This window comes from Macaca nemestrina, chromosome 5 (genome assembly GCF_043159975.1).
Source record: "Macaca nemestrina isolate mMacNem1 chromosome 5, mMacNem.hap1, whole genome shotgun sequence".
NCBI lineage: Eukaryota > Metazoa > Chordata > Mammalia > Primates > Cercopithecidae > Macaca > Macaca nemestrina.
Genome location: NC_092129.1, coordinates 154,219,953 through 154,246,654, shown reverse-complemented (window position 1 = coordinate 154,246,654; position 26,702 = coordinate 154,219,953). Strand labels below are relative to the sequence as shown.

Sequence of the window (26,702 nt, the reverse complement as noted above, 5' to 3'; positions counted from 1 at the left end):
ACATACTTCCACTAAATTTGAGACATTTTAGACAAAACAAAGACTTATTTTCAAGACATTATTTTTACGGCACTAAAGTCTTGGAACTATTTGATCTAGTTACTCTATGTTCTCAACTGTGTTAACTCATTGAAGAGAACATTGCTGTTATTCAAGATATTGGCAAGAAAAACTCAGAGATACTGTTGTATCTCCTTTATCTGCCTCAAACTGTTTTCTCCTCAACACGTAAGGCTCTGTGATGTCTCAAACTTTTAATCATTAATTTAAAAAGTGAAGCTTATCACAGAATTACAAAAAAACTATTTTAAAATTCATATGGATCCAAAAAAGAGTTCATATAGCCAGGAGAATCCTAAGCAAAAATAACAAAGCTGGAGGCATGAGGCTACCTGACTTAAAAGTATACTACAAGGCACAGTAACCAAAACAGCATGGTACTGGTACAAAACAGGCACATAGACCAATGAATAGAAAACTCAGAAATAAGACCACACATCTAAAACCTTGTGATCTTCAACGAGCCTGACAAAAATAATCAATGGGCAAAGGATTCCCTATTTAATAAACGGTGCTGGGAGAACTGGCTAGCAATATGCAGAAAATTGAAGCTGGACTCCTTCCTTACACCTTACCCAAAATTAACTTATGATGAATTAAAGACTTAAATGTAAATTCCAAAACTATAAAAATCCTGGAAGAAAATCTAGGCAATACCATTCAGGACATAGGGATGGGCAAAGATTTTATGATGAAAACACCAAAAGCAACTGCCACAAAACCAAAAATTGACAAATGGGATCTAATTAAACAAAAGAGCTTCTACAGAGCAAAAGAAACTATTATCAGAGTGAACAGACATCCTACAGAATGGGAGAAAATTTTTGCAATCTGTCCATCTGACAAAGGTCTCCTATTCAGAATCCACAAAGAACTTAAGCAAATTTACATGAGAAAAACAACTTCATTAAAAAGTGGACAAAGGACCTAAACAGACACTACTCAAAAGAAGACATACATGTGGCCAATAAACATAAGAAAAAAAGCTAAACATCACTGATCAGAAGAAAAATGCAAATCAACACTACAATGAGATACCATCTCATGCCAGTCAGAATGGCAATTATTAAAAGTCAAGAAACAACAGATGCTGGTGAGGTTGCAGAGAAACAGGAAGGCTTTTACACTGTTGGTGGAAATGTAAATTGGTTCAACCATTGTGGAAGACAGTGTGGCAATTCCTCAAAGATTTAGAACCAGAAATACCATTTGACCCAGCAATCCCACTATAGGTTATATACCCAAAGGAATATAAATTATTCTATTATAAAGGTATATGCATGTGTATGTTCATTGCAGTACTATTCACAATAGCAAAGACACAGAATCAATCCAAGTGCCCACCAATGATGGACTGGATGGAGAAAATATAGTACATATACACTATGGAATATTATGCAACCATAAAAAGGATTGAGATCAAGTCCTTTGCAGGAATATGAATGAAGCTGGAAGCCATTATCCTCAGCAAACTCACACAGGAACAGAAAACCAAACACTACATGTTCTCACTTATAATTGGGAACTGAGCAATGAGAACACATGGACACAGGGAGAGGAACAACACACACTGGGGCCTGGTGGGAGAGTGCAGTGATGGGGGGATCATTAGCAAAAATGGCTAATGCATGCCAGGGTTAACACCTAGGTGATGGGTTGATAGGTGCAGCAAACCACTATGGCACATGTTTACCTATGTAACAAACCTGCACATGTACCCTGCAACTTAAAATTAAGTTAAATTAAATTAAATTAAAAGACAAGCTTAAAGCATTAAAGAAAAATAATTAGATAAAAGAAGCCTTTGTCTTACAAAATCCCTAAACAATAATTTTAATTTTGCTTTTAATGTATAGCAAGTCCTTTAGTACAACTCTCTTTCAGAGGTGCAGCTTAATTCCCTCTCTTGAGTGTGGCTTGGACTTAGTGATGCACTTCTGATAGGGCCTGGCTCTGTGTTCCCACACAAATCTCATTTTGAATTGTCTTGTGAATTGTAATCCCCACATATTGGGGGAGGGACCTGATGGGAGGTGATTGAATCATGGGGATGGTTCCCCCAAGCTGTGGAAGTCAGTGGTTGAACCTGTTTTTCCTAATGCTCCCCTCAGCACTGCCCTCCCATAATAGGCCCCGGTGTGTGTTTTTCTCTCCCTGTGTCCATGTGTTCTCATTGCTCAGCTCACAAGTATAAGTGAGAACATGCGGTGCTTGGTTTCTCGTTCCTGTGTTAGCTTGCTGAGGACAATGGCTTCCAGCTTCATCCATGTCCCGGCAAAGGACTTGATCTCATTCCTGTTTATGGCTGCATAATATTCCATGGTGTATACGTACCATATAAGGGGATTTTCCCCACTTCACTCTGCATTTCTCTCTCCTGTCACCATGTGAAGAAGGACATGTTTGCTTCCCCTTCTGCCATGATTGTAAGTTTCCTGGGGCAGCCTCCTCAGCCTTGCAGAACTATGAGTCAATTGAGCTCTTTCCTTTATAAACTACCCAGTCTTAGGTATTTCTTTATAGCAGTGTGAGAACAGACGAATACAACTTCAAACTGATAGAGTAATGCTGACATAACAGTTTGTGACTCTGGGTGTAGAATGTGAAACTCACTGTGGCTTCCACCTTCTCTCTCTCTCTGTCTCTGGGATCATGAGCTCTGGGGGAAGCCAGCTGCTGTGCCATAAGCAGCCCTGCAGGAAGGTCCATGTGGCTAAGAACTGAGGCTGCCTGGGACCAGAAAACAAGGAACTAGGCCTTTTCCAACAGCCATGTGAGTGAGCCATGTTTCAAGTGAATCCCCAGCCCCAGTGAAGCCCTCAGACAATGCAGTCCTAGGCTGACAACTGGACTGCAACCTTGTGAGAGGCCCTGAGCCAGAAGCATTCAGGGAAACCTCTCCTGGATTCCTGACCATTAGAAACTGTGGGAGATGATGAATATTTGTTGTTTTGAGCTGCTAAGTTTTACATAATTTGTTATGCAGTAGTAAATAACTAATACATTTTCACAAGAGGATGTATTATTACACGTTAATTTGCATTTGCTCTAAATTTATCATCATCATATTACTATTTTTGAGACAGGGTCTCACTCTGTCACCCAGTCTGGAGTGCAGTGGCATGATCATCATACACTGCAGTGTCAACCTCCTGGGCTCAAGGGATCCTCTGATCTCACCCTCCTGAGTAGCTGGGACAGCAGGCATGAATTAACATGCCTGGCTAATTTTCTATTTTTTATTCTTTTGTAGAGATGGGAGTTTCACCATATTGCCCAGGCTGATCTTGAACTTCTGCAGTCAAAGCTGCCTTCCTCTGCCTTCGAAAGTGCTAGGACTGCAGGCGTGAGACACCACACCTGGTCTAAATTAACTATAAGATAACAAACATGTAACTTAGTTTTAAAAGGTAAGGAGAATTTTCATGGCTGAAGAGGACGTCTTATTACCATTCACAATGATCACTTTACTACAACTCCAATTTCCAACTGTGTCCCAATAAAACACAAAAGGAAGATCCAGTCTTTGCTAGGCTGATTCTATGATGGCCCCCAACAACCAGCTCCTGGTCATTTACCTTCCTCCAGTTATTCAACCAACTCTAATGTAGGTGCTGCTGTGAAGGGATTTAGCAGATATAATTAAGCACTTCAATTAGTTGACTTTAGGCTGGGTTTATCCTGCTTGGACTGTCCTAATCACATGAGCCCTTTAAAGGACCGGGTTCTTCCTGACCATAGAGATTCACAATGTGAGAGGGATTCAACATGAGGGGTTTCCTCCACCGTGGGCTTTGAAAATGAAGAGGCTGTGTGGGAAAGAACGCTGGTGGGCACCAGGAATTGAGCACAGCCCTCCCTGTTCTCTACAGTGACAGCCAGCGAAGTACAGCAACCTCAGTCTTACAACTGCCAGAAACTGCATTCTGCCACCTCTGTATAAGCCTGAAGGGGATTCAAAATGAAAACACAGCTTTGGGAAGCCCGGAATAGACATTCTGTCCACATCATGCTCAGATTTCTGACTAAGGAACTATAAACAGATAAACGGGTGTTGTTTGGCCAGGCGTGGTAGTGCATGCCTGTAATCCTAACATTTGAGGAGCTGACACAGGAGGATCACTTGCAGCCAGGACTTTGAGACTAGTCAGGATAATACAGTGAGACACTTGTCTCTACAGTTTTTTTTGAATTACCTTGGCATGGTGGCACTTGCCTGCAGTCCGAGCTACTCTGAAGACTGAGGCAGGAGGATTCTTCGAGCCCAGGAGTTTGAGCCTGCAGTGAGCCATGATCATGTGACTGCACTTCACCATGGATGACAGAGGGAGACTCTGTCTCTAAAAACAAATCAATGAATACAATAAATGGGTGTGTTTAAAGCCAATGTTTGTGACAATTTGCTACACAGTCTTGTAAAATTCATACAGAGACTCAAAAGACTTGTGGAATGAATTGATGAATTGATATGCACACTAGTTACATAAAATAAAATATATTTTAATTTTTTCAGTGTTTTACATTTTACAATTTTCTGTGATGCAGTTTAATACACTCATATTTCATTCAGTCAGTCAAGAAAAATTCATTTAGTCCCTACGATGAACCAGGTATGCCCTCATATGCTCAAATGCCTGACATTCTAGAAGCTTCACAAGAACAAGGTGGAGCCACTGGAGTGTTTTAGGTGGAGAAATGACACACTGTGACTCACGGACCCTGCGCAGCTACTACAACCAGAGCCAGTCCTGTGAGTGACCCCGGCCCGGGGCGCAGATCACGACTCCCCACCTCCATGCCCTACAGACGACCGGGTTACTCCTGAGTCTCCAGGTCTGAGATCCACCCCGAGGCCGCGGGACTCGCCCAGACCCTCTACCTGGGAGAAGCCCACGCGCCTTTACCAAAATCCCTGCGGGTTGGTCCGGGACTGGGCGAGGTTCGGTGGGCGGGGCTGACCGAGGGGGCGGGGCCAGGGTCTCACACCCTCCAGTGGATGATTGGTTGCGACCTGGGGCCCGACAGGCGCCTCCTCTGCAGGTGTGAACAGTTCGCCTAAGATGGCAAGGATTACCTCGCCCTGAACGAGGACTTGTGCTCCTGAACCGTAGTGGACACTGTGGCTCAGATCTCCAAGCGCAAGTGTGAGGCGGCCAAAGCAACTGAACGAAGGAGAGCCTACCTGGAGGGCACGTGAGTGGAGTGGCTCCACAGATACCTGGAGAATGGGAAGGAGATGCTGCATCATGCGGGTACCAGGGGCCATGGGGCACCTCCCCGGTCTCCTGTAGACCTCCGAGGCTGGCTTAGCACAAGGAGAGGAGGAAAATGGGAGCAACACTAGAACAGCGCCCTCCCTCTGGTCCTGAGGGAGAGGAATCCTCCTGGGTTTCCAGATCCTGTACCGGAGAGTGATTCTGAGGGCTCGTCCTGGTCTCTGGGACAATTAAGGGATGAAGTCTCTGAGGGAGTGGAGGGGAAGACAATCCCTGGAATACCGATCAGGAGTTTCCTTTGACCCCACAGCAGTCTTAGGCACCAGGACTTTTCCCCTCAGGCCTTGCTCTCTGCCTCACACTAAATGTGTGTGGGGGTCTGACTCCAGCTCCTCTGAGTCCTTTGGCCTTCACTCAGGTCAGAATCGGAAGTCCCTGGTCCCCCGCTGAGAGATTAGAACTTTCCAAGGATTAGGAGATTATCCCAGGTGCCCGTGTCCAGGCTGGTGTCTGAGTTCTGTGCTCCCTCCCCCCTCCCCTCCCTCCAGGTATCTGGTTCATTCTTAGGACGGTCACATACTGGTGCTGCTGGAGTGTCCCACGAGAGATGCAAAGTGCCTGAGTTTTCGGACTCTTCCTTTCAGACCCCCCTAATTCACACGTGACCCACCATCCTGTCTTTGACTATGAGGCCACCCTGAGGTGCTGAGCCCTGGGCTTCTACCCTGTGGAGATCAGACTGACCTGGCAGCGGGAGAGTGAGGACCAGACCCACGACGTGGAGCTCGTGGGGACCAGGCCTGCAGGGGATAGAACCTTCCAGAAGTGGGCAGCTGTGGTGGTGCCTTCTGGAGAGGAGCAGAGATTCACGTGCTAGGTGCAGCACCAGGGGCTGCCTGAGCCCCTCATGCTGAGATGGAGTAAGGAGGGAGATGGAGGTATCATGTCTTTTAGGGAAAGCAGGAGCCCCTCTGGAGACCTTTAACAGGGTCGGTGGTGGGGCCTGGGGTCAGAGACCCTCACCTTCCCCTCCTTTCCCAGAGCAGTCTTTCCAGCCCACCATCCCCATCATGGGCATCATTGCTGGACTGATTGTCTTTGCAGCTGTTGTCACTGAAGCTGTGGTCACTTTTGTGCTGTGAAGGAAGAAGAGCTCTGAGTTTTTTTGTCCCACTGAGGGTTCCAAGCCCCAGGTAGAAATGCCCTGCCTGGTTACTGGGAAGCACCATCTACACTCATGGGCCCACCCAGCCTAGGCCCTGTGTGCCAGCACTTACTCTTTTGTAAAGCACATGTGACAAAGAAGCACAGATTTATCACCTCGATGATTGTAGTGATGGGGACCTGATCCCAGTAATCACAGGTCAGGGGAAGGTCCCTGGCTGAGGACAGACCTTAGGAGGGCAGTTAGTCCAGGACCCACATCTGCTTTCCTTGTTTTCCCTTATCCTGCCCTGGGTCTGCAGTCACACATTTCTGGAAACTTCTCTGGGGTCCAAGACTAGGAGTTTCCACTAGGGCCTCATGGCGCTGCCACCTTTCTGACCTCTCAAAGGACATTTTCTTCTCACAGATAGAAAAGGAGGGAGCTACTCTCAGGCTGCAAGTAAGTATGAAGGAGGCTGATCCCTGAGATCCTTGGGATGTTGTGGTTGGGAGCCCATGGGGGAGCTCACTCAGGCAATATTTCCTCCTCTGGCCATATCTCCTGTGGGCTCTGACCAGGTCCTGTTTATGTTGTACCCCAGGCAGTGACAGTGTCCAGAGCTCTGATGTCTCTCACGGCTTGTAAATGTGAGACCCTGGGGGCCTGATGTGTGTGGGTTTTTGGGGGGAACAGTGGACACAGCTGTGCCATGAGGTTTCTTTGACTTGGATGTATTGAGCATGTGGTGGGCTGTTTCAAGTGTCACCCCTCACTGTGACAGATATGAATTTGTTCATGAATGTTTTTCTGCAGTCTGAGACAGCTGCCCTGTGTGGGACTGAGTGGCAAGATTTGTTAACTCTTTCCCTTTGTGACTTCAAGAACCCTGACTTCTTTTTCTGCAAAGGCATCTGAATGTGTCTGTGTTCCTGTAGGCATAATGTGAGGAGGTGGAGAGACCAGCCCAACCCCATGTCCACCATGACCCTCTTCCCCACACTGACCTGCTTTCCTTCCCCAATCACCTTTCCTGTTCCAGAAATGGGGCTAGGATATCTCCATCTCTGTCTCAACTTTATGGTGCACTGAGCTATAACTTCTTACTTCCCTATTAAAATTAGAATCTGAGTATAAATTTACTTTTTCAAATGATTTCCAAGAGAGGTTGATGGGTTAATTAAAGGAGAAGATTCCTGAAATTTGAGAGACAAAATAAATGGAAGACATGAGAACCTTCCACGGTACACGTGTTTCTTGTGCTAATTTGTTGCAGAGGAGGAGACTAGATGGGGCTGTGCACACTGGGTGCTCAGGCCACCATGAACTTTATGTGGTCACTGCTCAGCTGGGTCACCATTGCTGCTCCATTGTCCTTGGCCCTTCAGTAGAACCTTGTCCCACCAGGACCTGTGATCACAGGTGTTAGGCAGGAATCTAGACCCAACATGGCGGCGTTACCCGGCGTAGCAGGCCTTTTGTTAAAGACTCCCTTCACCCTTGTACACACCCGCAGACTTACATGCGTCAGAGTTCTGGCTGGGCAACCACACTCCCCCATGACCCGCAGCTCACCTGCATTCCACAAGTTCGTAAACAGCAGTTTCGGTTGACAGTTTCCAAAGATCCCTTCCTCATGACCCTTACTCAACTCCTGCCCTAGTAGTTTCAAGACCCCCCAGGCCCTGTTTGCACAACCAGCTTCCCTACCTCTCGGGCTATAAAAAGCCCCTCAGTGCTACTTCCTCGGCCCGCACCTTTGAACCAAGAAACCTCGCCTGCGAGTCCTAATAAAGGCTATTCTCACTGCCATTTGCTTGTGTGTTCATTCCCGGTTTGGCTCCAGCCTCAGTTTACCTTTACAACAGGGACTTGGATATCACCTAGGGTGGCCCCTACACATAGAAGTTCCTGTGTTATCAGAAGAAAAATATTTTCAGACCCCTATACCTCTTCCCCTCCTTCCAGGTCTCTTTCAATTGTATTTCCATCTTTTCCCCAACCTTCTTCTTTTTTTTTTTTTTTTAGAGACTGAGTCTCACTCAGGCTGGAGTGCAGTGGCACCATCTCGGCTCACTGCAACCTCCACCTCCCGGGTTCAGGTGATTCTCCTGTCTCAGTCTCCCTAGTAACTGGGACTGCAGATACGTGCCACAACGCCCAACTTATTTTTTGTATTTTTAGTAGAGATGGAATTTCACCATATTAGACAGGATGGTCTTGATGTCCTGACCTTGTGATCCGCCCACCTCTGCCTCCCAAAGTGCTGGGATTACAGGCATGAGCTACCAAGCCTGGCCTCCCCAACATTCTTAAAGGAAGCAGATTCTGAAACTTCCAGAGGAGAGGTCCCAGAGTTTTTCATCATAGGTTATTTTCTATTGGAACTCCTCTTCTGCTCTCTCTCCTACTCTTCTTCCTGCCCTGAGTTGTAGTGATCCTAGTGCGGGCTCCAATCCAAACTCATGGATTTGTAAAGCAGAGTCTAATTTAGATTCACATGTGGTTGGAAAATTGGACCCATAAGCCTAGGGTTATCTTTCCTGAAGAGAAATATATGTTTGTGTGCTGCAGTGTGCAGGAGGGTTGGTGTGGGAGGAGGGAGGGAGGGAGGACACAAAAGTAGCCCTGGCAAGAAAAGCACCAGTGCATTTATGTCCACATGAGATAATATTGTTCTGTAGCTGCTACAAAATGACATTTGACCTGAGGTTACATTAATAAAGATATTGCCTTTAGAATAGGGAGGTGCTCTACAGTGATCATCCATTCAACTGACATTTGTTGTCTGCTAGGGATATGACTGCTTTTGCATTTAGAAAACATCATTAAAGTAAAAACAGAAACATTTCTGGCCTTGTGGTGTATGCGTTCTAGATGCAAGCTTGTCCAACCCGTGGCTCTCGGGATGCATGTGGCCCAGGACAGCTTTAGAATGTGACGACTTTTTTGTTTATTTGTAGTGGCAGATATCATGAAAATTATCCACGCACCTTTTTTTCTTTTCTCTATTTTTTTCTGCTCATCAGCTGTCATTAGTGTATTTTTTTGTGTGGCTCAAGACAACTCTTCCCATGTGAACCAGGGAAGACAAACGATTGGACACCTCTGTAGGCAGATGATAGATATAGTATAAGCAGAGTAGGAACAGAAGATGCTGAGTGAGAAGGTGGCAAGTGCTGTGTGGCAGGAGATCCAGAGTGCGGGCTGTGGGGACAGGGAGGTGGCTGTTGTGCTGGGTGGTCAGCATGGGCCTTGTTGCAAATGTGACCTTGGAGTAAAGATTTGAGGGATGTGAGGAGTTGTCCACAGGGATGTCTGGGAAAGTTGTTTTCAGGCAGGGAACCTTCAGTGCAGATGCAATAGGGCAGGAAATTGTCTGTGTTCCTGGAAGGATGAAGAGGTCAGAAGGGTTGAACAGAGAGAAACTGAAGTGAGGTCCAAGGTGTGGCTAGAGCAGGTAGCCCTGCAGGGTGTGGGAAGGGTGTTGACCTTTGCTCTGAATGACATGGGGAGTTAGAGGACAGTTTTGAAAACTGGGACATGGTAGGACTTATCCTTTGAAAGCTTCTCTCTGGCTGCTGTGCTGAGAACAGAATTGAGAGGTGGGGACCAGTGAGGCAGTGGGGAAAACAGTGGGAAAGGAGTGGAATATTCCAGAATGGAGATGTTGCTTACCTTGACTGGGGTGTGAGCAGGGGAAATAGTGGGAAGTGAAGGGATTCTGGATGAATGTGAAGATGGACTTCACAGCACTTGCTAATGGATTTATCTGTGGTGTGAGAAGAAGAATCAAGGGCAACCACAGTGTTGGACTGAGTGGGCAGAAGGGTGGAGCTGCTGTCAGTGGAGATGGGGAGACTCTGGCAGGAGCATACAGAGGAGAGGGCGTCGCAGGCATCCAGTGGAGGAGACATCTACGAGGAATGCAGGTGAGGGGCCCAGATGCCTCTGCAGCTACAGATTCATCATCCAATCACTCTCCTACTTCCGCCAGCCCTGTGTCTCAGAGCCAGAGCACTGATTCTCCCCTGGGCTGTCTGCACAGGCAGGTGAAAGTCAGGGAAGTTACGGTCTGCTGTTGGTTATAATAAGTCACAGATTATTGTGCTTTCTCAGATAATTAAAGAAATAATAAGATAATTTTTAACTAGAACACTTATTGAGAAGACCACCATAATGCAAAGATTTTATTCATCTAAAGAAGGCAACACAAGAAAAATAGTTGAGCAAGAAAGAGATAATATTAGAAGGCAGCAAATGACAATGTACAGACTTAAACCCAATGAGGTCAACAATTACATTAAACATAATGGACTCAGACACTCCAATTACAAGACAAATAGTGCAGAGGGGTAAAAATAAATAAGTAAATAAGTAAATAAGCGTAGGCTATTGACAAAAGCCATAATTTCAGTAGAAGGTACAGAAAATTTAAAAGGATAGAAAAGAAATACCAGACAAACATTCATGAAAAACCACATGGAGATGCCATTTAGAAAAATTACAGGACATGGGTCTCCTGAGACATGGAGCACATGTAGGCAGCTCACACTGTGTTTTTCCTTTTTTTCAGAGACAGGGTCTGTTGCCCAGACCTGCAATGCAATGGTGATATCATACCTCACTGTAACCTCAAACTCCTGGGCTGAAGCAATTCTCCTGCCTCAGCCTTTCGAGTAGCTAGGACGACAGGCATGTGCCGCCACACCTGCTATAATGTCTCATTTTCTCATTTGCTGTGGTGTGATCAAGGAAACAATATCGTGCCATGTATTTGACTTGCAGCAGGTACACAACAATGTCAGGTGAATGAAGAAATAAAACCATTTAGTAATCCAAGCCATATGCACATTTACATTTTACGGGTGAGGAGCAACATCCCAGACAAGTAAAATAAACTGATTTACATCATCCAGAGCAGAATCGAGAACATATTTGCTGTGCTAAAGGAATCAGAGCTCTACCAAGGGTCATAGCAGGTATCATGCAAGTCAGATATGTTAATTACTAGAATTGGAATTGATACATTTTGAGATATACTAAACAAAGGGTTTGGGAGGATTAATTGAATGCAGAAATAAAGGAAGAAAATAGACTTGTTTAAAAGATGGATACAATCTTTAAAGAAACAACTTTTTTTTAAAGTGACCTTATGTGGACGAAAGCAGAGATGAGCTCAAGTGTCAGGTGGGAAAATGCCTAAGTGCAGCTTCCAGACCCAAGGGAGAACCAAAAATCCCGGGACATTTTCGGTTGTCACGTGGAGATTGGTGGGAGCGGGTGAGTGGGGGTGCTGCCGGCAAACTTCCCACAATGCGCAGGGCAGGCCACAAGGGAGTCTCTGTCCCAAACTGTTTATAGTGCTGCTGTTGAGAAACCCGCCCCAGAGGTAAGTGCTGCAGTGTCCTCACCATTTCACCGATTAAGAAACTGAGGCACCCGGAAGAAAAGTGTCAGTAGGACCAGAGCTGCAGGTTGAATCCGGGCCACCTGGTTGCAGAGTCTTGGCTCCCCTGATTAAGTCAGGGACCCGGGAGCCGACCACAAACAAGCCCAGCTGAGTGGTGCCTTCATGGTCTGTGGGCGCCCCCTGGTGTTGATACTGGGCCTGTGGCCAAATGAGGCTTGAGAGAAAAGGAAACACAGCTTTGGGTAGCGGGATAGTCCTTCGGGCTCTCCAGATTTCAAGCCATGACTTATACTCAGAAAAAATAATGTCTGCCTTAATTATCTCTCCAACCCTGTTTTTCCCAGTCCCGTCCAGTTCCCTCCCTCGACTCCATCAACATCAGTACCTGCCAGATGCCCAGCACCCACCATGTGAGGAGTGAAAAGGCCCCAGGACTAAAGGACAAGACGAGGTTCCACCCAGTCATCCCTCCCTTCCTAGAGCTCTAACTCTGTGCCTTTAGTGTTTAGGCTCTTAACCTGGGGTCCGCGAACCCACTTTCCTGTGACACTGCATGCAGAAGTAATCTTACATGCACACATGACTTCATTACAGGACATTAGATATTAATATTCATCCGATCAACGGAGGGCCCAAGACACCACTCTTCCCCCAACAGTTTGTGATCCTCTGAATTAAAGAAAAGGTAGAGATTGAGGGAGGCCCTAACTCCAAATCTTCTACCACTTCTAGGGAAGTGCTGAAAAGAAGTGCAAAGTACTCAACTCGCTCTGGGGATACACCGGGAAGGCAGAGGGTTGATGGATTTCAAATTCCATCAAAGTAACACAATTTTGGCAAAATATCCAAGTCACTTTTCTAAGCCCCAGGCAGCAGCTCAAAACAAACAACACCAAAAACAAAACAAAGTATCAGCCCAGGTGAAATCATTGAAGCTATAAAACTTTGCGAGACCTGTAGTTACAGAGAAGGACAATTCAATTTAGGGGTGCAGCAGAAAACCCCTACATCATATAGTGTGGGGAAAAGAAAGAGAGATCAGACGGTTACTGTGTCTATATAGAAAGAAGTAGACATAAGAGACTCCATTTTGTTCTGTATTTGAGATGCTGTTCATCTGTGACCCTACCCCCAATCCTGTCCTTGCAAGAGACATGTGCTGTGGTGACTCAAGGTTTAAAGGATTTTGGGCTGTGCAGGGTGTGCTTTGTTAAACAAGTGCCTGAAGGCCGCTTGCTAGTTAAAAGTCATCACCGTTCTCTTAATCTCAAGTACCCAGGGGCACATACACTGCAAGGTTGCAGGGACCTCTGCCTACGAAAGCTAGGTATTGTCCAAGGTTTCTCCCCATGTGATAGTCTGAAATATGGCCTCGTGGGAAGGGAAAGACCTGATGGTCCCCCAGCCCGACACCCGTGAAGGGTCTGTGCTGAGGAGGACCAGTACAAGAGGAAAGAAGGCCTCTGGGCAGGTGAGATAGAGGAAGGCATCTGTCTCCTGCCCGTCCCTGGGCCATGGAATGTCTCCGTGTAAAACCCGATTGTATGTTCTATTTACTGAGATAGGAGAAAACCACCTTAGGGCTGAAGGTGGGACGTGCAATGCTGCTCTTTATGCACTAAAAAGGTTTATGGAGATATTTGCATATGCATGTCAAGGCACAGCACTTTTCCTTAAACTTATTCATGTCACAGAGATCTTTATTCATATGTCTTTCTGCTGACCTTCTCCCTACTATGATCCTATTGTCCTGCCACTTCCCTTTTTCTAAGATGGTAAAGATAATGATCAATAAATACTAAGGGAACTCAGAGACCGGTGCTGGCGCGGGTCCTCTGCATGCTGAGCGCCAGTCCCCTGGGCCCACTTTTTCTTTCTCTATACTTCGTCTCTGTGTCTCATTTCTTTTCTCAAGTCTCTCCTTCCACCTAACGAGAAACACCACAGGTGTAGAGGGGCAGGCCATCCCTTCAATATAGGGGGGACCTTCAGCAGTGCATAGTGAGGCCGTTGCTGTGTAAAAAGATAGAATCTCCTTGATTCCTGATGTTTACATTTACTACTCACTTCTTTGACTTTGTAGATGCCAATTTCACATTCGACATCTTTCGGTTATTTTCCTTACTGTATCTAAGCAGAGGATTTAAACTTGTTTCTGAAGCAGAAAACCAGGGACTGGTTATGAGCTATCACCCCACTTTGTGGCTGTCTTATGCAATAAGCATAATAGATTGTGGGCCAACAGAATGTGTAGCAAGGTAAACATAAACTCTTCATTTCAGCCTATATTTCTCTTTGTCTGGTGAGGATCCAGTCTTGCTCCAGTCTTAACATGTTAAAACATATAATTTTGCTTAAATTTCATTTTATAGGAAGTCATATATATTCATTTCTGTTGCGTTTGTCAGTGAAAGCCTTCTCAAAACAACTGTGGAGGAAAGACAGGTAAATAAATGCATGGTGCTCCCATGTGTTAGTGCTCACTGCATCTCACCAATGTGTCAGCCCCACTGCAACACATGGTGCATCAACAAATGGTGCTGGAAACCTGGATATCCACATGCAAAAGAATGATGCTGGACAAAATTCATGCCCTTCCATTACACCCTTTTCAGAAATTAAGTCAGAATGACTCAAAGAACTAACCTTAAGAGTTGAACTTGTAAAACCCTTAAGAAAGCACTGAGGAAAATCTTATGGACATTAGAATTGGTAGTGGTTTCTTGGCTGGTGACCAAAAGCACAAGTAATAAAAGAAAAATGACAATTAGACTTCATCAAAATGTAAAAACTTTTTTGCATCAAAGGACACTATTAAAAGAGTCAAAAGAAAATGCACAGAATAGGAGAAACTATTTGCCAATCATATATCTGATAAAAAATTAATATCCAGAATATGTAAAGAACTATAATTCAACAATAGCAAAACAATCTCATTCAAAAATTGGTGAAATACATGAATAGACAATTATCCAAAGAAGATATACAATAAGGACATAAAAATAAGGAATTCCAACAAGGACATAAAAATATGGTAAACTTCACTAGGCCAAGTGTTGAAGATGTGGAGAAATGGGAACACTTGCACACTGCTGGTGAGAGTGAACAGTGGTGCAGCCACCATGGAAAACAGTATAGTGGTTCCTCAAGAAAGTAAAAATAGAATTACTATGTGAGACAACAATTCCACTTTTGGGCATATCGTCAAAAGAACTGAAAGCAGGACCTCACACAGATATTTGCACACTCAGGCCCATAGCAGCACTATTCCCAATACCCAAAAGGTGGAAGCAACCGAGTGTCCATTGAGGATGACTGGATAAACAGCCCACGGTGCACACACACACGGAATATTATTCAGCCTTAAAAGTGAATAAAATTCTGATTGAATGAACCTTGAAAGCACTTTAAGTGAAATAAGCCAGAAATAAAAAAACAAATATGATATTTTTCTTATATGAGGTAGCTAGAATAAGCTAATTCATAGAAACGGAAAGCAGAATAGCGGTTACCAGGTGATGGGCAGTTATGGTTTAACGGGTACAGTTTCTGTTTGGGAAGATGAAAGTGTTCTGGAAATGGATATTGGTGGTGGTTACATAACACTGTAAATGTGTTTAATGCCATCAAACTGTACACTGAAAAAATAGTTGGATGGTAAATTATATATTATGTGTCAGGCCTCTGAGCCCAAGACAAGCCATCGCTTCCCCTGTGACTTGCAGGTGTATGCCCAGATGGCCTGAAGTAACTGAAGAATCACAAAAGAAGTGAAAATGCCCTGCCCCACCTTAACTGATGACATTCCACCCCAAAAGAAGTGAAAATGGCCGGTCCTTGCCTTAAGTGATGACATTACCTTGTGAAAGTCCTTTTCCTGGCTCATCCTGGCTCAAAACCTCCCCCACTAAGTACCTTGTGACCCCTACTCCTGCCCGCCAGAGAACAACCCCCCTTTGACTGTAATTTACCTACCCAAATCCTATAAAACGGCCCCACCCTTATCTCCCTTCGCTGACTCCTTTTTCGGACTCAGCCCGCCAGCGCCCAGGTGAAATAAACAGCCATGTTGCTCACAAAAAGCCTGTTTGGTGGTCTCTTCACAAGGACGCGCATGACAGTATGTTTGTTTTACCACAATTTTAAAAAATGTATCAACACTAAATCCAATCACAGCTCTCATGGAGATTTTTTAATACTGGTGTTTCAACAAGCACATTGCCGCTGTGGAGGGGAGGTCCTTGGAGTTCTTACGCCACCATGTTCTTTTGTGTCACTCCTCAGCCACTTTTGAATTGTGCTTATGCATCACATTCCTTATCTGCTAAGTACTTTCAAGAAAGTTATTCATATGGTTAAAATTCATCAAGCTACTAACTTGTTCTTGGGGCTGTACTCTATGGAGTTGATCTCAGAAAAAAGAATCAAATTCGTTGGACCTCATAGATGGCACAGGTGGGGGGTTGGAATACGGGTAAGGAAATCATAACACAACATGTTACAGTATTTTATATTATTTTTTTCCTTTGAATGCTACATTATAATATTTTATAATGACTACTGGCAGGTACCAATGATTAGAAATTAAAGTTTCTGCTTTCTTTCTCTGTTTCTTTCTTATATATTTCTCTATCTTTGTAAATATTTTTAGACTGGGCATTTTGGAGATAGTCCAACAGTTTCATTTATACGATGATATTTTGTTTTACTCTTATTCCTTAAAGAGAGATTTGCCAGCCACAAATTTCTGGTTGGACATTGGTTTTCTCTCAGCTCTTGATCATTATGCCTCTTCCGGCTGCTGTGGCTGACAGGGAAAGACCGATTACATCTTAAACCAGTTGCTTCTTAGATGGTCTGTGTTTCTTCTGTGGCTACCTTTAAGATGACCGTTTCCCTTTAACATCTGAGGTTCCAGTGCAGTGTGAGTAAATGTGGATCTCTTCATTCACAGTGCTGTGTATACATTTGCTTCATCTTTACCCATAACATTTTTATGGAATGCCTCATACATTTACTCACTTTTTGATGTGTAGGAATTTGACTAATGTTAAATCTCATTTGACCACCATGTACACTGTGAAATCTAAAATAATGGCCCCACAAATATCTCCAAACCCTAAGCCTCATCATCTTTAGATATGTTACCTTACAAAACAAAAGAGAATTTGTCAATATGATTAACAGGATGGACCTTTATTTGGGGAGATTATCTTGGATTTTCTGAGTGAGCCCAATCTGATCATGAATCCTTAAAAGTAGAGATGACTGAAATCTCTCCTATATCTGCAGTGGTATATTTGTCTGTTATATACCACTGTCTTGTTCTTAATTAACATTGCCTGTTTTATTTCTCCATTCAATGAACAGCTGCTTTTGGCAGGCTGGGTTCTCAGCAGCGGCAGCTGCCAGGTCAGCCTTGGTGAGTCGAGTCAGTTGCTGTGCCCATGCAGTGTCCATCCCAGCCACCACGGCCACTTTGTGCACAGACTCCATGAGCAAGCCCTGTGCGGCTGAGTGGCATCGTCCATCAAGCCATCTTGCCCACCTGATTACAGGCCGCTCCAGCCCCTTGGAGCCCCTCTGTTGGGCATCCACATGCAACCAGTATCATCACATGCTCTGTACATAGCAAGAGGCCTATGCAGACCCCTCTACTCTACCCCCTAATTTTTCCATCTTTATTTTTCCCAAGTTCCTGACTGGCAAGCCGACCCATGAGCCACTGCCCATGACTCATTCACTCATGCACTATTGGGGCATCATTTCACACCCCCCACCTTCCATGGGCCTATTTGGGATTTGATTTCTAGTTCCTGGCTCAACAGCCATTACCAAAGCTATACTTGTGTCAGCTCCCAAGCCTACTGCTCTTGTTGTAGGCTTTCCTCTTTATATCTGAGTCACAGGCATCTATTTCCTGGGATTTCTAAAAATTGCACTGATTTGTTCAATGCAGCATTTCTAAGGACTTCCAGGAAGGGAGATTCTATATTAGCTTATAGTGACTTGTTTCAAAACATCAGAAATGTATACTGGAATGAAGGACAACATGCATGGAGAGAGGTGAAGAAACCTTGAGTATGCCATGGATTTTCATAAAGTGAACAGTTGAGTAAACAACACTCACATCAAGGTACAGCATTTCCAGCCTCCAGGAAACACCCTTAGGTTCTACTTGATCATAAATCACCCTCCCTGATGCTAAAGCAGCCACTTTCTTCATTTCTAACACCATAGACGAGATCCATCAGTTCTGAATACAGTCACCCTCATGTCCTGGGTCTTGCTGTGTGTGATTGTAGCCTATTCACTCCCATGGCTGTCAGTGCTCCATTTTACAAATAGCTCACTCTTCTCCACTGTTGATAAACATGTGTGTTATATCCAGATTTTACAAATTGTGCTACTATAAATAATATTTTCACATATTTGGGGATGCAAATGCATGCATTTCTATTGGTATATAACCAAGAGTGCAATTGCTGGGTCGTAGGAGAGTGGATGCTTGGTTTAGTCTCTCAAAACACAAGTGTCTATGGAACCGACAAATAATAGACAGGGGTAAATCTCTTATTCTACAAATTATTCAGCTAATACATGAAAGAAATAACCCTTTTGCAATCCACAGTGAACTAACAGATTTCGCCATTGAACAGCAATGGCAATTAACATCACAAGAAAAGAATTAACCAGTATTACATTATTCTTCTTGATGAAAAACACGATATTGTACTGTGAATCCTGAAAATCTGAGACAGATCTCAGTTTTAGAAAGTTTATTTGGCCAAAGTTGAGGATACATGTCCATGTCACAGCCTCAGGAGGTCCTGATGACATGTGCCCTAGGCGGTCAGAGCACAACCTGGTTTTATATATTTTAGGGAGACCCGAGACATTGATCAACATATGTAAGCTGAACATTGATTCCACCGGGAAAGGTGGGACAACTCGAAGCAAGGAGGGAGCTTCCAGGTCAGGGGTAGATGAGAGACAAATGGTTGCAGTCTTTTGAGTTTCTGATTAGCCTCTCCAAAGGAGGCAATCAGACATGACTTTATCTCAGTGAGCAGAGGGGTGACATTGGATAGATAGGAGGCAGGTTTGCCCTGAGCAGTTCCCAGCTTGACTTTTCCCTTTTAGCTTAGTAATTTTGGGGCCCCAAGATTTATTTTCCTTTTACAGAACCATCAACACTTACAGAAAAAAACCCTGAATATGTACAAGCCTGTATACCAAACTACCAATTTAGAGAAAATACAGGTAATAGAGATAAATGTCAGACCACACCTTGGCATGCAACCACAAAATTCAAACAATAGGAAACCTTACCATACAACATAAATTTCAAGGAGGAATCTATAGAACAAATGAGAACACAAAACATATTTTAAAGGTAAAACTAAACTATAATTTTGGATGATGAAAATATAAAATAGAACAAAGGAGCGATGACCATAAAAGTCAGGATGTGATTGATTTTTATTTGAAAAGGGGAAGAGTTTATTGTTGAGCTGGAGCAATTGATGGGGCTTCGAGGTCAGCTGCCAAACTTCTCCCTCTCTGATGGTTAAAGGGTGTTTACCTTTGATTAAATGTCACCATTTTAAGATCTTTTTGTGTGTGTGTGTTACCTGTGTTTTATTTTATGATAAAAAGGCCAATGCAGAGTAAAATAAGTTATGGGGCATGGTTCCTGTTCTGCACAAAGCCTCCACCCCATCCTCCTCTCTGGACACTGAGCACCCAGAACAACTGGCAGCCCCAGGACCCCTGCCAGGACTACCTCATTTCTGAGTGTGCACCCAGCTCCCCATCACTGGAGGCAATGTCCATGATCTATTCCTTGAGGCCTGGATGAACCTGATAGGACACAGCTGAGGGGAAGTCTGGCCCCAGTCTGTAGGCTTTGGCCGTCAGCATAGAGGGAACAGGTCCTCACCTCTCCACAGGCGCAGCTACAGCCAGAGCCTCCTCTCTGCGTGGGACTGAGGCTTGGTCCTTCCCCTGAACAGGGTGACGGGGATCTCTCCAGAGGTGGAGATGACACCATTCCTCCTCTAACATGGCCCCATCTCATGCTCGTTCTGCTTTACAGGAAAGCTGACTCACGCTGGTGTCCAGTGAAGAAACCCTGGCACAGAGGAGGGACAGGTGGATTTCAGGGCTGTGCTTGTCTGGGAATAGAAGAGCACAGACCACGAGGTGGTGCCGCTGCATTGCTTCTGCGCCCAGCAGGTGGCTGCTGGGGCTGAGATTGAAGGTGGGAAGAGGGATGTCACAGTTCATCGCACAGGTTCCAGGTAAAAATCCTCCTGCCCAGCCCATCTGGCTCTCCCTTAACCAACTCTAGTGAAAACTGTCTCCTTCTCATGTTCCTCGAAGATGCTTTTTTACATAAGAAAGAGGATGCGATCACTAGATTGTCCTGGTTTATTGTGCTGTCAGTAAAGTGAAATCAAAATACACAATAAATAATAAAATAACCCATAATAAGCCAAAGTTTATAATGTACTGATACCACTGAGCCAGTGTTTATAATATACTGACACACTCCAAGTGTGGGCACAGCTACAGACATGCCTTGTCTTTTGGGTCAGGACACAGGATAGAGACAAATGAGAAGAAACCCCAGTCACTGCAGAAAAGGGCCCCCATGGAAGAGGCCGGGCAGGGAGGCCAGCTGTCCCAGGGCCACCATATTTTGGGATGACTCCCCCTTTCTGGGTAGAACTGTTTTTTATTCTTTTTGTATTCACAGTAGTTCTGAAATTGCAGGATGCTGAGACCCAGCAGTGGTCAGTTACACTGTCTCTTTCTTCACCATTAAATGCTGTGCCAAACAGCACCTTCATACATTTCCATCCTCTTCCAGGAGAAAATCAAAACAACAATGGACACATTGAAATATGCAAACATACTTTAAATATGTGCTGTCACAAGTAGCTACAAAAACATTAGTTCCACCAAAATGAGAAAGGTGTGAAAATGGAAAACATTGCATACCCGTATTCACAGCAGCATTACTCACCATAGCCAAGACAAGGAAGCAAACAAAGTAGCCATCAACACCTGCATAGATGAAAAACATGTGGTCTATGTAGACAACGGAATATGATTCAACCTTAAAAAGAAGGAAATTCTGTTATATGCCGCAACATGGATGAACCTGGAGAACAATGCTAAGTGAAATAAGCCAATCATAAGGAAATTCCAATACTGCGCAATTCCAGTTATATGAGGCGTCTAAACTCTTAGAACCTGAAAGTAGAATGGCACTGCCAGAGGTTCAGTTGGGGATTCATGAGGAGTTTTGGGGCATAGAGTTTCAGTTTTGCAAAATGAAACGTTCTAGAGATCTGTTGCATAACAATGGGCTTACAGTTAATATGATAGTACTCTATACTTAAAATGGCTATGATACAAAATTTTACATAATATGGTTTTCGGCACAATAAAAAATAATTAGCTCTCTTATTAACTTAGGAAAAAAGCACATCAATTCATTGAAAATAAATTAGTATGTGCTTACTATGAAAAAGAGACACAGAAAACTTGAGACAAAAAGAGAGATCCTTGCTACCCCAGCTATCACCCATGAATCAGCAGAATCAGCATCTCATGAAACTAGACAGAAAGGCTCACAGGCCCAGCCTTGACATCTTGAATCAGTCTGCATTTGTCAGGAACCCAGGTGGCTCCACTGCATGTAAGGCTCTGCCCCAGATGGTGGTGGAGGGACATCCTAGGATGGTGACTCTGCCCCACAGGTAGGAGCCTCCAGTCCAGATGGGAGCAACCAGAAGGGCCCAGGAGGGACATTTCCAAGAAAGTAAAATTAATAGACTGTCCAAAGTCTCTGACTTCTTAAAAGAGTCACAGAAATGGAACAGATACCAAAGTTAAATTAATGAGAGTTATCTAGAAAATAAACAGGCCAGGCGAGGTGGCTCATGCCTGTAATCCCAGCACTTTGGGAGGTCGAGGAGGGTGGATCGCGAGGTCAAGAGATCCAGACTATCCTGGCCAACATGGTGAAACGCCGTCTCTACTAAAAATACAAAAATTAGCCAGGCATTGTGGCGCACGCCTGTAGTCCCAGCTACTCGAGAAGCTGAGGCAGGAGAATCGCTTGAACCCGGGAGGCAGAGGGTGCAGTGAGCGGAGATCGCGCCACAGCACTTCAGCCTGGTGACAGAGCCAGAAAAAAAAAGTAAAAGAAAATAAACAAAAACAAAGGCAAGTATTAACTTGAGGAAGAGCAAATATTACGAAGCAAGTGAAAAGTAGTCAAGTTGTCATATGAGACGATTAGTCACAGAAAAAGAAGCAAGGAATGGCTGAACTTGTGATACCTTGCCTTGTTTTTACCTGAGTAACTCTCTCCTAGGAGAGACAGACGGACAGACTCCATTTTAGTTTCTTCACTTGCAGCCTCCTTTATACCCCTTAAGGGAATAGCTAGTGCAAACTGACTCCAAGCACATCCAGGAATGCACTTGCTGATAAGATATTGAGGCAGGCTGTACCAGCAGCTCCTGGGAATGTGCTCAGTGGAAGGTACCTAAAGCGCCTGCATTTATCTTTTAATGATATTGGTTTAAGCCCCTGCACCTGGAACTGTTTATTTTTTGTAACTTCTTCTATAACCAATTATTTTTTTTTGCCTATTCTGCTTCTGTAAAATTGCTTCAGTTACTATTTAGATCGTAGTATAAAAGAAAATCTAGCCCCTTCTTCGGGGCCGAGGGAATTTTGAGCGCTAGCTGCCTCCCGGTCTCCGGCTAATAAAGGACTCCATAATTTGTCTCAAAGTGTGGTGTTTCTCTATAACTCGCTTGGTTACAACAAACTAAACATAATTACTATATAAATATACCGGGAAGAGGAAAGAATGGGAAGAATGAAAGAGAACAAGTGATGGATGTGGTGACGTCACGTTCTCCCGGGAGGGGCAGGAGGTACCACACATGAGGGACTGACATGGCTAACGTGACCACTCTTCCCCTTCTGCCTGCAGCCCATAGTCTCTCCTCCCTGCCCATGGGTGCTGCGTGGGAGACAGGGGTGCGGAATCCGGCCGACCTCGCTGTCCCCGCCCTCTGCCTCGTGGCGTCGGTGGGGTTGGGGAGATGAGTCCTACCCCTGCTCATCTCCTGTGGCTGTTGCCTTTTGGGCAGCCCCTCTCCGCGGCGGTGGGCCTGTCCTGCTGGCCTGTGGCGCTGCCCTTCCCTGGGCCTGTGAGGGTTGGCTCTGCCTGGACCTTTGCTGTGCTCCCGGAGCCCTCCAGGTTGTCCTTCAGGTGCCCGAGGCCAAGCGGTGGTGTCCTTCCTGTTCCCAGGGCCCTCTTCTCCAGTCGCCGCTGCAGTGCCTGTGTGCGGGTCCTGAGGAGTTTTGGTGAGGTAGAATTTTTATTTACTTATTTAAATTTGAAATTTAAAGCATGTTCATTGCAGCAATGTCTCTACTAGAGACTATGTAGAGGCAATGAAAAGGGGAAGAGATAAATTGTACCACATTCCTGCCATGGAATACTATACTGCAACGAAAACAAATGAACTATTTGTATGAACATTGATTCATCTTGTAGACCACCTTAACTGAAAAAACAAGCAAAAGAATTGTTGGGAACAGGCCCCCAAATCTGGCCATAAACTGGCCCCAAAACTGGCCATAAACAAAATCTTGGCAGCACTGTGACATGTTCGTGATGGCCATGACGCCCACGCTGAAGGTTGTGGATTTACCGGAACGAGGGCAAGGAACACCTGGCCCACCCAGAGCGGAAAACCGCTTAAAGGTGTTCCTGAACCAGCACAATAGCATGAGCCATCTGTGCCTTAAGGACGTGTTCCTGTGGCAGATAACTAGCCAAAGCCCATTCCTTTATTTTGGCCCATCCCTTTATTTCCCGTAAGAAATGCTTTTAGTTAATCTATAATCTATAGAAATAATGGTTATCACTGGCTTGCTGTCAATAAATATGTGTGTAAATCTCTGTTCGAGGCTGTCAGCTCTGAAGGCTGTGAGACCCCTGATCTCCCACTCCACATGCCATATTTCTGTGTGTGTGTCTTTAATTCCTCTAGCGCCACTGGGTTGGGGTCTCCCCGACCGAGCTGGTGTCAGCAATGAATAATATCAGCAAGAAACAATTTATAAAAAGTTTAAAAGCAAAGCCAGGTGTGGGTGCTTATGCCTGTAATCCTAGCACCACCTTGGGAGGCCAAGGAGAGCAGGTTGCTTGACCCCAGGAGTTTCAGGCCAGCCTGGAAAACATGACAAAACCCTGTCTCTACAAAAAGTACAAAAATTACCCAGGCTTGGTGGTGCAAACCTCTAGTCCCAGCTACTCAAGAGGCCGAGGTGGGAGGAATTGCTTGAGTCTGGCAGGTCAAGGCTGAAGCGAACTGTGTTTATGCCACTGCATTTCAGCCCAGGTGACAGACGGAGACCCTGTTTCAAAAAAAAAAAAAAAAAGACTAAAAGCATGTCAAACAAAGAGACTTTCCTAAAACGTAGTAAGAATATGAGGGCATACATCAAATTCAAGACAAACATTCACCAGCAGTTCTTGGTTTGCTCAGTACAATGTTGACTGAAACCTGTACTGAGCTGTGGAAAATCAGGGCTATCTACATGTATTTCTATTATTTTCTGTGTATACTACATGTAGCCAATAATGTTAAAATGTCCCAAAATGACAAACCTGAGTGGCGGCTTCACAAAGATTTCTTATAATTCTCTATTTTTACTTCCAGCTAGAACTAATTCATAATAAAAATTTGTGAAGTGAATCCATAGAAATTGAGCAAAATAAAAAAGGATTTATTGAGCATGAGGAAAGCTACAGAGAACTAAAGACAGATGGAGGGATGACAATACTGAGTATGTCAGTGACCTTCACAATAACAGATTTCCTGGAGGAGTGTGAGCTGGAGCCAGAACGAAGTGGATAGACTGTGAAAGAGGGATGAAGGAGCAGGAACTTCTGGAGGCAAATATGGCATGTGTTTGGCCAGATTGGGAGGTGTGGATGAACTCTGAACCTTCTGCTTTATGTCCAGCACTAGAGAAAGAGAACTCATGTTTATTTAGCACCTTCCACAATCTGTAGAGAAATCTGAAACATTATAAAAAAAGATATATGAATGGCCAATTGTCTTCAGGGAAAAACACAAAGTAAAACCACAGTGAGAAACCACTAAGCAACCATTCAAATGGCTAAATTTAAAATGATTAATAACTATAAATGTTGGCAAGGATGTTGAACAATCTGTGCTCTCATCCATTACCTATAGAAATATAAAACAGCCACTTTGAAAATCAGTTTTGTATCATGTAATAAAGTTAAACAACCTAGTACTCTATGGCTACCTTTCCACTCCTAGGTATTTACTCAAGAGAAATGAAGATTCTGTCAAAAATCCCTGTATAAGAATGTTCATAGTTTCATTATTTATCATAGTAAAAAATCAGAAATAACTGCCAATGTACAAAAATCATGATTCATTCATACAATGGAATATTATCAGAAATAAAAATGAATGAACTACTGATTCATGAAACAACATGGATTGATCACATAATAATTATGCCAGGTGCAAAAAGCCAGACACACGGGAGACCATACAGGATGAGTAGGTTTGTACGAAGTGTTAAAACAGGAAGAACTGCGCTATCATGATAGCCATCAAATCAATGGCTGCTGGGGGCGGAGAAGCTGAGTTGAAGGGAGAAAAAGGGATCTTTGTGTACATTGATAGTGGCAAGAGTGATATGGCTGTATTTGTCAAAATTCATTGATAAAGTTGATGAAGATTTGCTTATTTTGGTAAATGTAAATTTTATAAGTTTAAAATGCTTATAATAAAAATTATGTTAGTGATAAAAATAATAATTAAAAATATTAGCAACCAAATCCAACAGCGCACCAAAAGGATAATACACCATGATATGTCCATATATAAAAAACACACAGCTAACAGTATAGTGAATGGAGACAAGTTTATAGCCTCCTCTGTAAGATCTGGAAGGAGGCACAGACTCCCACTTTCACCACTTTTATTCTATCCAGTACTAGAAGTCCTAGCCAGAGCAATCAGGCAAGTGAGGAAATAAAGGGCATCCAAGTCAGATAGGAGAAAGCCAACTTAGCCTTATTCGCAAGTGACATGATCTTTTACTTAGAAAAAATGAAAGATTCCACCAAATAAATAGTTAGAACTAATAAACAAATTCAATAAAATCTCAGGATACAAAATTAATATGCAAACTTTCATAGCATTTATATATACCAGCACTATACAATCTGAAAAAAAAAAATCAAGAAAGCAATACCATTTACAAATCACAAAGAAGATAAAATACCTAAAAATCAACTTATCCCAGGAAGTAAAACAAAAACTATAAAGCACCAATGAAGGAAATTGAAGAGTACACAAAACTGAAAGAACCAGGCATGGTGACACACATCCGTAATCCTGGGACTTTGGGAGGATGAGACAGGAGAATTGTTTGAGCCCAGGAATTCAAGGCCTGGGAAGCATAGTGAGACCCTGTCTCTAAAGGGAAAAAAAATGAAACATATTTCATGCACATAAATTGGAAGAATTAATATCGTTAAAATATTCATACTACCCAAAGCAATTTACAGATTCAATTCAATACTTATCAAAATACCAATATCATTCTTCACAGATCTAGAAAAAATATGAAATTCATATGGAACCGTAAAATATCCCAAATCACAAGGCAATTGTAAACAAGAGGAACAAAGCTAAAGGCATGATGCTACCTGAATTCAAAATATACTATAAGGTTAGAGTAACCAAATCAGTATGGTACTGGCATAAAACTAGACACCTAA

At 43.8% G+C, this 26,702-nt stretch overlaps 2 long non-coding RNA genes and 2 pseudogenes across 4 annotated transcripts; 2 read left to right on the top strand and 2 right to left on the bottom strand.

The window, feature by feature from the left end:
* The first annotated feature begins 4,755 nt into the window (after positions 1–4,755).
* On the top strand, positions 4,756–5,726 carry LOC139363242 (uncharacterized; annotated as a pseudogene).
* Positions 5,727–6,146: 420 nt separating this feature from the next.
* LOC139363079 (uncharacterized) lies at positions 6,147–23,932 on the bottom strand. Of its 3 annotated transcripts, none has more exons than XR_011622981.1 (3): positions 20,865–21,930; positions 19,776–19,967; positions 6,147–6,412 (listed from the first exon to the last, which is right to left on the bottom strand). It is a non-coding gene; the product is annotated as an uncharacterized lncRNA (long non-coding RNA). The 3 variants fall into 3 exon arrangements; XR_011622980.1 differs by lacking the exon at positions 6,147–6,412 and adding an exon at positions 22,977–23,932 and having other exon boundaries at positions 19,460–19,967; positions 20,865–20,957; XR_011622979.1 differs by lacking the exon at positions 6,147–6,412 and having other exon boundaries at positions 19,460–19,967; positions 20,865–21,965.
* Positions 7,846–10,552, bottom strand: LOC139363101 (uncharacterized; annotated as a pseudogene).
* Positions 16,207–20,947, top strand: LOC139363085 (uncharacterized). Its single transcript, XR_011622992.1, has 3 exons — positions 16,207–16,288; positions 19,932–20,136; positions 20,709–20,947. It is a non-coding gene; the product is annotated as an uncharacterized lncRNA (long non-coding RNA).
* Positions 23,933–26,702: the final 2,770 nt, after the last annotated feature.